Source organism: Schistocerca gregaria, unplaced genomic scaffold (assembly GCF_023897955.1).
Source record: "Schistocerca gregaria isolate iqSchGreg1 unplaced genomic scaffold, iqSchGreg1.2 ptg000099l, whole genome shotgun sequence".
Taxonomy (NCBI): domain Eukaryota; kingdom Metazoa; phylum Arthropoda; class Insecta; order Orthoptera; family Acrididae; genus Schistocerca; species Schistocerca gregaria.
In genome coordinates, this window is record NW_026061714.1 from 2,186,947 (window position 1) to 2,201,449 (window position 14,503).

Genomic DNA, 14,503 nt, shown 5'->3' on the forward strand with positions numbered 1-14,503 from the left:
GGTGCCTTGGACATGAGCTAGGAAGTTAAGATTCTGCATGAAAGGAGGACTAGCAGCCGAGTTGCACGGGACAATATGAAAAGTGTTCATATGTAGTAAAAAAATGAGAAATCCGTCCGTTTTCGTCATTTGTTATCGAACCGCCTTAAAGCCAGATCGTTACTTGGCCGCTCTTCTCTCTAAAACGGCTGTACTTATCGTCTGCAAAGCTATGTCGCGTGCTGCGGTATGCGGAGACACTAAAAGCACCATAGTAGAACACAGTTGAAGCTTCTAAGTTGATGTAATAGCCAGTAAGAAGTAGTACAATTCAAGTTTTAGGTATCGATTATTGACTTTTTAGCTGGCTTTGGTGCCTTGGACATGAGCTAGGACCTTAAGATTCTGCATGAAAGGAGGACTAGCAGCCGAGTTGCACGGGAGAATGTGAAAAGTGTTCACATGTAGTAAAAACCTGAGAAATCCGTCCGTTTTCGTCATTTGTTATCGAATCGACTTAAAGCCAGATCGTCACATTGGCCGCTCTTCTCTCTGAAACGGTTGTACTTATCGTCTGCAAAGCTATGTCGCGTGGTGCGGTATGCGGAGACAATAAAGTCACCATAGTAGAACACAGATGAAGCTTCTAAGTCGATGTAATAGCCAGTAAGAAGTAGTACAATTCAAGTTTTAGGTACTGATTATTGACTTTTTAGCTGGCTTTGGTGCCTTGGACATGAGCTAGGACCTTAAGATTCTGCATTAAAGGAGGACTAGCAGCCGAGTTGCACGGGAGAATGTGAAAAGTATTCATATGTAGTAAAAACCTGAGAAATCCGACCGTTTTCGTCATTTGTTATCGAATCGACTTAAAGCCCGATCGTCACATTGGCCGCTCTTCTCTCTGAAACGGTTGTACTTATCGCCTGCAAAGCTCTGTCGCGTGATGCGGTATGCGGAGACACTAAAAGCACCATAGTAGAACACAGATGAAGCTTCTAAGTTGATGTAATAGCCAGTAAGAAGTAGTACAATTCAAGTTTTAGGTATCGATTATATACTTTTTAGCTGGCTTTGGTGCCTTGGACATGAGCTAGGACCTTAAGATTCTGCATGAAAGGAGGACTAGCAGCCGCGTTGTACGGGAGAATGTGAAATGTGTTCATTCGTAGTAAAAACCTGAGATATACGTCCGTTTTCGTCATTTGTTATCGAATCGACTTAAAGCCAGATCGTCACATTGGCTGCTCTTCTCTCTGAAACGGTTGCACTTATCGTCTGGAAAGCTTTGTCGCGTGCTGCGGTATGCGGAGACACTAAAAGCACCATAGTAGAACACAGATGAAGCTTCTAAGATGATGTAATAGCCAGTAAGAAGTAGTACAATTCAAGTTTTAGGTACTGATTATTGACTTTTTAGCTGGCTTTGGTGCCTTGGACATGAGCTAAGACCTTAAGATTCTGCATGAAAGGAGGACTAGTAGCCGAGTTGCACGGGAGAATGTGAAAAGTGTTCATATGTAGTAAAAACCTGAGAAATCCGTCCGTTTTCGTCATTTGTTATCGAATCGACTTAAAGCCAGATCGTCACATTGGCCCCTCTTTTCTCTGAAACGGTTGTACTTATCGTCTGCAAAGTTATGTCGCGTACTGCGGTGTGCGGAGACACTAAAAGCACCATGGTAGAACACAGATGAAGCTTCTAAGTTGATGTAATAGCCAGTAAGATGTAGTACAATTCAAGTTTTAGGTATCGATTATTGACTTTTTAGCTGGCTTTGGTGCCTTGGACATGAGTTAGGACCTTAAGATTCTACATTAAAGGAGGACTAGCAGCCGAGTTGCACGGGAGAAAGTGAAAAGTATTCATATGTAGTAAAAACCTGAGAAATCCGTCCGTTTTCGTCATTTGTTATCGAATCGACTTAAAGCCAGATCGTCACATTGGCCGCTCTTCTCTCTGAAACGGTTGTACTTATCGTCTTCAAAGCTATGTCGCGTGCTGCGGTATGCGGAGACACTAAAAGCACCACAGTAGAACACTGATGAAGCTTCTAAGTTGATGTAATAGCCAGTAAGAAGTAGTACAATTCAAGTTTTAGGTATCGATTATTGATTTTTTTAGCTGGCTCTGGTGCCTTGGACATGAGCTAGGACCTTAAGATTCTGCATCAAAAGGAGGACTAGCAGCCGAGTTGCACGGGACAATGTGAAAAGTGTTCATATGTAGTAAAAACCTGAGAAATCCGTCCGTTTTCGTCATTTGTTATCGAATCGACTTAAAGGCAGATCGTCACATTGGCTGCTCTTCTCTCTGAAACGGTTGTACTTATCGTCTGGAAAGCTTTGTCGCGTGCTGCGGTATGCGGAGACACTAAAAGCACCATAGTAGAACACAGATGAAGCTTCTAAGATGATGTAATAGCCAGTAAGAAGTAGTACAATTCAAGTTTTAGGTATCGATTATTGACTTTTTAGCTGGCTTTGGTGCCTTGGACATGAGCTAGGACCTTAAGATTCTGCATTAAAGGAGGAGTAGCAGCCGTTTTGCACGGGAGATTGTGAAATGTGTTCATATGTAGTAGAAACCTGAGAAATCCGTCCGTTTTCGTCATTTGTTATCGAATCGACTTAAAGCCAGATCGTCACATTGGCCGCTCTTCTCTCTGAAACGGTTGTACTTATCGTCTGCAAAGCTATGTCGCGTGCTGCGGTATGCGGAGACACTAAAATCACCATAGTAGAACACAGATGAAGCTTCTAAGTTGATGTAATAGACAATAAGAAGTAGTACAATTCAAGTTTTAGGTATGGATTATTGACTTTTTAGCTGGCTTTGGTGCCTTGGGCATGAGCTAGGACCTTAAGATTCTGCATGAAAGGAGGACTAGCAGCCGAGTTGCACGGGAGAATGTGAAAGGTGTTCATATGTAGTAAAAACCTGAGAAATCCGTCCGTTTTCGTCATTTGATATCGAATCGACTTACAGGTAGATCGTCACATTGGCCGCTCTTCTCTCTGAAACGGTTGTACTTATCGTCTGCAAAGCTATGTCGCGTGCTGCGGTATGCGGAGACACTAAAAGCACCATAGTAGAACACAGATGAAGCTTCTAAGTTGATGTAATAGCCAGTAAGATGTAGTACAATTCAAGTTTTAGGTATCGATTATTGACTTTTTAGCTGGCTTTGGTGCCTTGGACATGAGCTAGGACCTTAAGATTCTGCATGAAAGGAGGATTAGCAGCCGCGTTGGATAGGAGAATGCGAAATGTGTTCATATGTAGTAAAAACCTGAGAAATCCGTCCGTTTTCGTCATTTGTTATCGAATCGACTTAAAGCCAGATCGTCGCATTGGCTGCTCTTCTCTCTGAAACCGTTGTACTTATCGTCTGGAAAGCTTTGTCGCGTGCTGCGGTATGCGGAGACACTAAAAGCACCGTAGTAGAACACAGATGAAGCTTCTAAGTTGATGTAATAGCCAGTAAGAAGTAGTACAATTCAAGTTTTAGGTATCGATTATTGACTTCTTAGCTGGCTTTGGTGCCCTAGACATGAGCTAGGACCTTAAGATTCTGCATGAAAGGAGGACTAGCAGCCGAGTTGCACGGGAGAATGTGAAAAGTGTCCATATGTAGTAAAAACCTGAGAAATCCGTCCGTTTTCGTCATTTGTTATCGAATCGACTTAAAGCCAGATCGTCACATTGGCCGCTCTTCTCTCTGAAACGGTTGTACTTATCGTCTGGAAAGCTATGTCGCGTGCTGCGGTATGCGGAGACACTAAAAGCACCATAGTAGAACATAGATGAAGCTTCTATGATGATGTAATAGCCAGTAAGAAGTAGTACAATTCAAGTTTAAGTATCGATTATTGACTTTTTAGCTGGCTTTGGTGCCTTGGACATGAGCTAGGACCTTAAGATTCTTCATGAAAGGAGGACTAGTAGCCGCGTTGGATGGGAGAATGTGAAAAGTGTTCATATGTAGTAAAAACCTGAGAAATCCGTCCGTTTTCGTCATTTGTTATCGAATCGACTTAAAGCCAGATCGTCACATTGGCCGCTCTTGTCTCTGAAACGGTTGTACTTATCGTCTGGAAGGCTTTGTCGCGTGCTGCGGTATGCGGAGACACTAAAAGCACCATAGTAGAACACAGAAGAAGCTTCTAAGATGATGTAATAGCCAGTAAGAATTAGTACAATTCAAGTTTTAGGTATCGATTATTGACTTTTTAGATGGCTTTGGTGCCTTGGACATGAGCTAGGACCTTAAGATTCTGCATGAAAGGAGGACTAGCAGCCGAGTTGCAGGGGAGAATGTGAAAAGTGTTCATATGTAGTAAAAACCTGAGAAATCCGTCCGTTTTCGTCATTTGTTATCGAATCGACTTAAAGCCAGATCGTCACATTGGCCGCTCTTCTCTCTGAAACAGTTCTACTTATCGTCTTCAAAGCTATGTCGCGTGCTGCGGTATGCGGAGACACTAAAAGCACCATAGTAGAACACAGATGAAGCTTCTAAGTTGATGTAATAGCCAGTAAGAAGTAGTACAATTCAAGTTTTAGGTATCGATTATTGACTTCTTAGCTGGCTTTGGTGCCTTGGACATGAGCTAGGACCTTAAGATTCTGCATGAAAGGAGGACTAGCAGCCGAGTTGCACGGGAGAATGTGAAAAGTGTTCATATGTAGTAAAAACTTGAGAAATCCGTCCGTTTTCGTCATTTGTTATCGAATCGACTTAAAGCCAGATCGTCACATTGGCCGCTCTTCTCTCTGAAACGGTTCTACTTATCGTCTGCAAAGCTATGTCGCGTGCTGCGGTATGCGGAGACACTAAAAGCACCATAGTAAAACAAAGATGAAGCTTCTAAGTTGATGTAATAGCCAGTAAGAAGTAGTACAATTCAAGTTTTAGGTACTGATTATCTACTTTTTAGCTGGCTTTGGTGCCTTGGACATGAGCTAGGACCTTAAGATTCTGCAAGAAAGGAGGACTAGCAGCCGAGTTGCACGGGAGAATGTGAAAAGTGTTCATATGTAGTAAAAACCTGAGAAATCCGTCCGTTTTCGTCATTTGTTATCGAATCGACTTAAAGCCAGATCGTCACATTGGCCGCTCTTCTCTCTGAAACGGTTGTACTAATCGCCTGCAAAGCTATGTCGCGTGATGCGGTATGCGGAGACAATAAAATCACCATAGTAGAACACAGATGAAGCTTCTAAGTCGATGTAATAGCCAGTAAGTAGTAGTATAATTCAAGATTTAGGTATCGATTATTGACTTCTTAGATGGATTTGGTGCCTTGGACATGAGCTAGGAAGTTAAGATTCTGCATGAAAGGAGGACTAGCAGCCGAGTTGCACGGGACAATATGAAAAGTGTTCATATGTAGTAAAAAAATGAGAAATCCGTCCGTTTTCGTCATTTGTTATCGAATCGCCTTAAAGCCAGATCGTCACTTGGCCGCTCTTCTCTCTGAATCGGCTGTACTTATCGTCTGCAAAGCTATGTCGCGTGCTGCGGTATGCGGAGACACTAAAAGCACCATAGTAGAACACAGTTGAAGCTTCTAAGTTGATGTAATAGCCAGTAAGATGTAGTACAATTCAAGTTTTAGGTATCGATGATTGACTTTTTAGCTGGCTTTGGTGCCTTGGACATGGGCTAGGACCTTAAGATTCTGCATGAAAGGAGGACTAGCAGCCGCGTTGGATGGGAGAATGTGAATAGTGTTCATATGTAGTAAAAACCTGAGAAATCCGTCCGTTTTCGTCATTTGTTATCGAATCGACATAAAGCCAGATCGTCACATTTTCCGCTCCTCTCTCTGAAACGGTTGTACTTATCGCCTGCAAAGCTATGTCGCGTGATGCGGTATGCGGAGACACTAAAAGCACCATAGTAGAACACAGATGAAGCTTCTAAGTTGATGTAATAGCCAGTAAGAAGTAGTATAATTCAAGTTTTAGGTATCGATTATTGAATTTTTAGCTGGCTTTGGTGCCTTGGACATGAGCTAGGACCTTAAGATTCTGCATGAAAGGAGGACTAGCAGCCGAGTTGCACGCGAGAATGTGAAAAGTGTTCACATGTAGTAAAAACCTGAGAAATCCGTCCGTTTTCGTCATTTGTTATCGAATCGACTTAAAGCCAGATCGTCACATTGGCCGCTCTTCTCTCTGAAACGGTTGTACTTATCGTCTGCAAAGCTATGTCGCGTGCTGCGGTATGCGGAGACTCTAAAAACACCATAGTAGAACACAGATGAAGCTTCTAAGTTGATGTAATAGCCAGTAAGAAGTAGTACAATTCAAGTTTTAGGTACTGATTATTTACTTTTTAGCTGGCTTTGGAGCCTTGGACATGAGCTAGGACCTTAAGATTCTGCATGAAAGGAGGACTAGCAGCCGCGTTGCACGGGAGAATGTGAAATGTGTTCATATGTAGTAAAAACCTGAGAAATCCGTCCGTTTTCGTCATTTGTTATCGAATCGACTTAAAGCCCGATCGTCACATTGGCCGCTCTTCTCTCTGAAACGGTTGTACTTATCGCCTGCAAAGCTATGTCTCGTGATGCGGTATGCGGAGACACTAAAAGCACCATAGTAGAACACAGATGAAGCTTCTAAGTTGATGTAATAGCCAGTAAGAAGTAGTACAATTCAAGTTTTAGGTATCGATTATTGACTTTTTTGCTGGCTTTGGTGCCTTGGACATGAGCTAGGACCTTAAGATTCTTCATGAAAGGAGGACTAGCAGCCGCGTTGTACGGGAGAATGTGAAATGTGTTCATATGTAGTAAAATCCTGAGAAATACGTCCGTTTTCGTCATTTGTTATCGAATCGACTTAAAGCCAGATCGTCACATTGGATGCTCTTCTCTCTGAAACGGTTGTACTTATCGTCTGGAAAGCTTTGTCGCGTGCTGCGGTATGCGGAGACACTGAAAGCACCATAGTAGAACACAGATGAAGCTTCTAAGATGATGTAATAGCCAGTAAGAAGTAGTACAATTCAAGTTTTAGGTATCGATTATTGACTTTTTAGCTGGCTTTGGTGCCTTGGACATGAGCTAGGACCTTAAGATTCTGCATGAAAGGAGGACTAGCAGCCGAGTTGCACGGGAGAATGTGAAAAGTGTTCATATGTAGTAAAAACCTGAGAAATCCGTCCGTTTTCGTCATTTGTTATCGAATCGACTTAAAGCCAGATCGTCACATTGGCCCCTCTTTTCTCTGAAACGGTTGTACTTATCGTCTGCAAAGCTATGTCGCGTACTGCGGTGTGCGGAGACACTAAAAGCACCATGGTAGAACACAGATGAAGCTTCTAAGTTGATGTAATAGCCAGTAAGAAGTAGTACAATTCAAGTTTTAGGTATCCATTATTGACTATTTAGCTGGCTTTGGTGCCTTGGACATGATCTAGGACCTTAAGATTCTGCATTAAAGGAGGACTAGCAGTCGCGTTGCACGGGAGAATGTGAAATGTGTTCATATGTAGTAGAAACCTGAGAAATCCGTCCGTTTTCGTCATTTGTTATCGAATTGACTTAAAGCTCGATCGTCACATTGGCCGCTCTTCTCTCTGAAACGGTTGTACTTATCGTCTGCAAAGCTATGTCGCGTGCTGCGGTATGCGGAGACAATAAAATCACCATAGTAGAACACAGATGAAGCTTCTAAGTCGATGTAATAGCCAGTAAGAAGTAGTACAATTCAAGTTTTAGGTACTGATTATTGACTTTTTAGCTGGCTTTGGTGCCTTGGACATGAGCTAGGACCTTAAGATTCTGCATGAAAGGAGGACTAGCAGCCGAGTTGCACGGGAGAATGTGAAAAGTGTTCATATGTAGTAAAAACCTGAGAAATCCGTCCGTTTTCGTCATTTGTTATCGAATCGACTTAAAGCCAGATCGTCACATTGGCCGCTCTTCTCTCTGAAACGGTTGTACTTACCGTCTGCAAAGCTATGTCGCGTGCTGCGGTATGCGGAGGCAATAAAATCACCATAGTAGAACACAGATGAAGCTTCTAAGTCAATGTAATAGCCAGTAAGAAGTAGTACAATTCAAGTTTTAGGTATCGATTATTGACATCTTAGATGGATTTGGTGCCTTGGACATGAGCTAGGATGTTAAGATTCTGCATGAAAGGAGGACTAGCAGCCGAGTTGCACGGGACAATATGAAAAGTGTTCATATGTAGTAAAAACCTGAGAAATCCGTCCGTTTTCGTCATTTGTTATCGAATCGCCTTAAAGCCAGATCGTCACTTGGCCGCTCTTCTCTCTGAAACGGCTGTACTTATCGTCTGCAAAGCTATGTCGCGTGCTGCGGTATGCGGAAACACTAAAAGCACCATAGTAGAACACAGATGAAGCTTCTAAGTTGATGTAATAGCCGGTAAGAAGTAGTACAATTCATGTTTTAGGTATCGATTATTGACTTCTTAGCTGGCTTTGGTGCCTTGGACATGAGCTAGGACCTTAAGATTCTCCATGAAAGGAGGACTAGCAGCCGAGTTGCACGGGAGAATGTGAAAAGTGTTCATATGTAGTAAAAACCTGAGATATCCGTCCGTTTTCGTCATTTGTTATCGAATCGACTTAAAGCCAGATCGTCACATTGGCCGCTCTTCTCTCTGAAACGGTTCTACTTATCGTCTGCAAAGCTATGTCGCGTGCTGCGGTATGCGGAGACACTAAAAGCACCATAGTAGAACACAGATGAAGCTTATAAGTTGAAGTAATAGCCAGTAAGAAGTAGTACAATTCAAGTTTTAGATACTGATTATTTACTTTTTAGCTGGCGTTGGTGCCTTGGACATGAGCTAGGACCTTAAGATTCTGCATGAAAGGAGGACTAGCAGCCGAGTTGCACGGGAGAATGTTAAATGTGTTCATATGTAGTAGAAACCTGAGAAATCCGTCCGTTTCCGTCATTTGTTATCGAATCGACTTAAAGCCAGATCGTCACATTGGCCGCTCTTCTCTCTGAAACGGTTGTACTTATCGTCTGCAAAGCTATGTCGCGTGCTGCGGTATGCGGAGACAATAAAATCACCATAGTAGAACACAGATGAAGCTTCTAAGTCGATGTAATAGCCAGTAAGAAGTAGTACAATTCAAGTTTTAGGTATCGATTATTGACTTCTTAGATGGATTTGGTGCCTTGGACATGAGCTAGGATGTTAAGATTCTGCATGAAAGGAGGACTAGGAGCCGAGTTGCACGGGACAATATGAAAAGTGTTCATATGTAGTAAAAACCTGAGAAATCCGTCCGTTTTAGTCATTTGTTATCGAATCGCCTTAAAGCCAGATCGTCACTTGGCCGCTCTTCTCTCTGAAACGGCTGTACTTATCGTCTGCAAAGCTATGTCGCGTGCTGCAGTATGCGGATACACTAAAAGCACCATAGTAGAACACAGATGAAGCTTCTAAGTTGATGTAATAGCCAGTAAGAAGTAGTACAATTCAAGTTTTAGGTACTGATTATTGACTTTTTAGCTGGCTTTGTTGCCTTGGACATGAGCTAGGACCTTAAGATTCTGCATGAAAGGAGGACTAGCAGCCGCGTTGGATGGGAGAATGTGAATAGTGTTCATATGTAGTAAAAACCTGAGAAATCCGTCCGTTTTCGTCATTTGTTATCGAATCGACTTAAAGCCAGATCGTCACATTGGCCGCTCTTCTCTCTGAAACGATTGTACTTATCGTCTGCAAAGCTATGTCGCGTGCTGCGGTATTCTGAGACACTAAAAGCACCATAGTAGAACACAGATAAAGCTTCTAAGTTGATGTAATAGCCAGTAAGAAGTAGTACAATTCAAGTTTTAGGTATCGATTATTGACTTTTTAGCTGGCTTTGGTGCCTTGGACATGAGCTAGGACCTTATGATTCTGCATGAAAGGAGGACTAGCAGCCGATTTGCACGGGAGAATGTGAAAAGTGTTCATATGTAGTAAAAACCTGAGATATCCGTCCGTTTTCGTCATTTGTTATCGAATCGACGTAAAGCCAGATCGTCACATTGGCCGCTCTTCTCTCTGAAACGCTTGTACTTATCGTCTGCAAAGCTATGTCGTATGCTGCGGTAGGCGGAGACACTAAAAGCACCATAGTAGAACACAGATGAAGCTTCTAAGTTGATGTAATAGCCAGTAAGAAGTAGTACAATTCAAGTTTTAGGTATCGATTATTGACTTTTTAGCTGGCTTTGATGCCATGGACATGAGCTAGGACCTTAAGAATCTGCAAGAAAGGAGGACTAGCAGTCGAGTTGCAGGGAAGAATGTGAAAAGTGTTCATATGTAGTAAAAACCTGAGAAATCCGTCCGTTTTCGTCATTTGTTATCGAATCGACTTAAAGCCAGATCGTCACATTGGCCGCTCTTCTCTCGGAAACGGTTGTACTTATCGTCTGCAAAGCTATGTCGCGTGCTGCGGTATGCGGAGACTCTAAAAGCACCATAGTAGAACACAGATGAAGCTACTAAGTTGATGTAATAGCCAGTAAGAAGTAGTACAATTCAAGTTTTAGGTACTGATTATTTACTTTTTAGCTGGCTTTGGTGCCTTGGACATGAGCTAGGACCTTAAGATTCTGCATGAAAGGAGGACTAGAAGCCGCGTTGCACGGGAGAATGTGAAATGTGTTCATATGTAGTAAAAACCTGAGAAATCCGTCCGTTTTCGTCATTTGTTTTCGAATCTACTTAAAGCCAGATCGTCACATTGGCCGCTCTTCTCTCTGAAACGGTTGTACTTATCGTCTGCAAAGCTATGTCGCGTGCTGCGGTAGGCGGAGACACTAAAAGCACCATAGTAGAACATAGATGAAGCTTCTATGATGATGTAATAGCCAGTAAGAAGTAGTACAATTCAAGTTTTAGGTATCGATTATTGACTTTTTAGCTGGCTTTGGTGCCTTGGACATGAGCTAGGACCTTAAGATTCTGCATGAAATGAGGACTAGCAGCCGAGTTGCACGGGAGAATGTGAAAAGTGTTCATATGTAGTAAAAACCTGAGAAATCCGTCCGTATTCGTCATTTGTTATCGAATCGACTTAAAGCCAGATCGTCACATTGGCTGCTCTTCTCTCTGAAACGGTTGTACTTATCTTCTGGAAAGCTTTGTCGCGAACTGCGGTATGCGGAGACACTAAAAGCACCATAGTAGAACACAGATGAAGCTTCTAAGATGATGTAATAGCCAGTAAGAAGTAGTACAATTCAAGTTTTAGGTATCGATTATTGACTTTTTAGCTGGCTTTGGTGCCTTGAACATGAACTAGGACCTTAAGATTCTGCATGAAAGGAGGACTAGCAGCCGAGTTGCAGGGAAGAATGTGAAAAGTGTTCATATGTAGTAAAAACCTGAGAAATCCGTCCGTTTTCGTCATTTGTTATCGAATCGACTTAAAGCCAGATCGTCACATTGGCCGCTCTTCTCTCTGAAACAGTTGTACTTATCGTCTTCAAAGCTATGTCGCGTGCTGCGGTATGCGGAGACACTAAAAGCACCATAGTAGAACACAGATGAAGCTTCTAAGTTGATGTAATAGCCAGTAAGAAGTAGTACAATTCAAGTTTTATGTATCGATTATTGACTTCTTAGCTGGCTTTGGTGCCTTGGACATGAGCTAGGACCTTAAGATTCTGCATGAAAGGAGGACTAGCACTTGAGTTGCACGGGAGAATGTGAAAAGTGTTCATATGTAGTAAGAACCTGAGAAATCCGTCCGTTTTCGTCATTTGTTATCGAATCGACTTAAAGCCAGATCGTCACTTGGCCGCTCTTCTCTCTGAAACGGTTCTACTTATCGTCTGCAAAGCTATGTCGCGTGATGCGGTATGCGGAGACACTAAAAGCACCATAGTAGAACACAGATGAAGCTTCTAAGTTGATGTAATAGCCAGTAAGAAGTACTACAATTCAAGTTTTAGGTACTGATTATTTACTTTTTAGCTGGCTTTGGTGCCTTGGACATGAGCTAGGACCTTAAGATTCTGCATGAAATGAGGACTAGCAGCCGCGTTGCACGGGAGAATGTGAAATGTGTTCATATGTAGTAAAAACTTGAGAAATCCGTCTGTATCCGTCATTTGTTATGGAATCGACTTAAAGCCCGATCGTCACATTGGCCGCTCTTCTCTCTGAAACGTTTGTACTTATCGTCTGCAAAGCTATGTCGCGTGCTGCGGTATGCGGAGACACTAAAAGCACCATAGTAGAACACAGATGAAGCTTCTATGATGATGTAATAGCCAGTAAGAAGTAGTACAATTCAAGTTTTAGGTATCGATTATTGACTTTTTAGCTGGCTTTGGTGCCTTGGACATGAGCTAGGACCTTAAGATTCTGCAAGAAAGGAGGACTAGCAGCCGCGTTGGATGGGAGAATGTGAAAAGTGTTCATATGTAGTAAAAACCTGAGAAATCCGTCCGTTTTCGTCATTTGTTATCGAATCGACTTAAAGCCAGATCGTCACATTGGCCGCTCTTCTCTCTGAAACGTTTGTACTTATCGCCTGCAAAGCTATGTCGCGTGATGCGGTATGCGGAGACACTAAAAGCACCATAGTAGAACACAGATGAAGCTTCTAAGTTGATGTAATAGCCAGTAAGAAGTATTACAATTCAAGTTTTAGGTATCGATTATTGACTTTTTAGCTGGCTTTGGTGCCTTGGACATGAGCTAGGACCTTAAGATTCTGCATGAAAGAAGGACTAGCAGCCGAGTTGCACGGGAGAATATGAAAAGTATTCAAATGTAGTAAAAACGTGAGAAATCCGTCCGTTTTCGTCATTTGTTATCGAATCGACTTAAAGCCAGATCGTCACATTGGCCGCTCTTCTCTCTGAAACGGTTGTACTTATCGTCTTCAAAGCTATGTCGCGTGCTGCGGTATGCGGAGACACTAAAAGCACCATAGTAGAACACAGATGAAGCTTCTAAGTTGATGTAATAGCCAGTAAGAAGTAGTACAATTCAAGTTTTAGGTATCGATTATTGATTTTTTAGCTGGCTTTGTTGCCTTGGACATGAGCTAGGACCTTAAGATTCTGCAAGAAAGGAGGACTAGCAGCCAAGTTGCAGGGGAGAATGTGAAAAGTGATCATATGTAGTAAAAACCTGAGAAATCCGTCCGTTTTCGTCATTTGTTATCGAATCGACTTAAAGCCAGATCGTCACATTGGCCGCTCTTCTCTCTGAAACGGTTGTACTTATCGTCTTCAAAGCTATGTCGCGTGCTGCGGTATGCGGAGACACTAAAAGCACCATAGTAGAACACAGATGAAGCTTCTAAGTTGATGTAATAGCCAGTAAGAAGTAGTACAATTCAAGTTTTAGGTATCGATTATTGACTTTTTAGCTGGCTTTGGTGCCTTGGACATGAGCTAGGACCTTAAGATTCCGCATGAAAGGAGGACTAGCAGCCGAGTTGCACGGGAGAATGTGAAAAGTGTTCATATGTAGTAAAAACCTGAGAAATCCGTCCGTTTTCGTCATTTGATATCGAATCGACTTCAAGCCAGATCGTCACATTGGCCGCTCTTCTCTCTGAAACGGTTGTACTTATCGTCTGCAAAGCTATGTCGCGTGCTGCGGTATGCGGAGACACTAAAAGCACCATAGTAGAACACAGATGAAGCTTCTATGATGATGTAATAGCCAGTAAGAAGTAGTGGAATTCAAGTTTTAGGTATCGATTATTGACTTTTTAGCTGGCTTTGGTGCCTTGGACATGGGCTAGGACCTTAAGATTCTGCATGAAAGGAGGACTAGCAGCCGCGTTGGATGGGAGAATGTGAAAAGTGTTCATATGTAGTAAAAACCTGAGAAATCCGTCCGTTTTCGTCATTTGTTATCGAATCGACTTAAAGCCAGATCGTCACATTGGCCGCTCTTCTCTCTGAAACGTTTGTACTTATCGCCTGCAAAGCTATGTCGCGTGATGCGGTATGCGGAGACACTAAAAGCACCATAGTAGAACACAGATGAAGCTTCTAAGTTGATGTAATAGCCAGTAAGAAGTAGTACAATTCAAGTTTTAGGTATCGATTATTGATTTATTAGCTGGCTTTGTTGCCTTGGACATGAGCTAGGACCTTAAGATTCTGCAAGAAAGGAGGACTAGCAGCCGAGTTGCACGGGAGAATGTGAAAAGTGTTCATATGTAGTAAAAACCTGAGAAATCCGTCCGTTTTCGTCATTTGTTATCGAATCGACTTAAAGCCAGATCGTCACATTGGCCGCTCTTCTCTCTGAAACGGTTGTACTTATCGTCTGCAAAGCTATGTCGCGTGCTGCGGTATGCGCAGACACTAAAAGCACCATAGTAGAACACAGATGAAGCTTCTAAGATGATGTAATAGCCAGTAAGAAGTAGTACAATTCAAGTTTTAGGTATCGATTATTGACTTTTTAGCTGGCTTTGGTGCCTTGAACATGAGCTAGGACCTTAAGATTCTGCATGAAAGGAGGACTAGCAGCCGAGTTGCACGGGAGAAT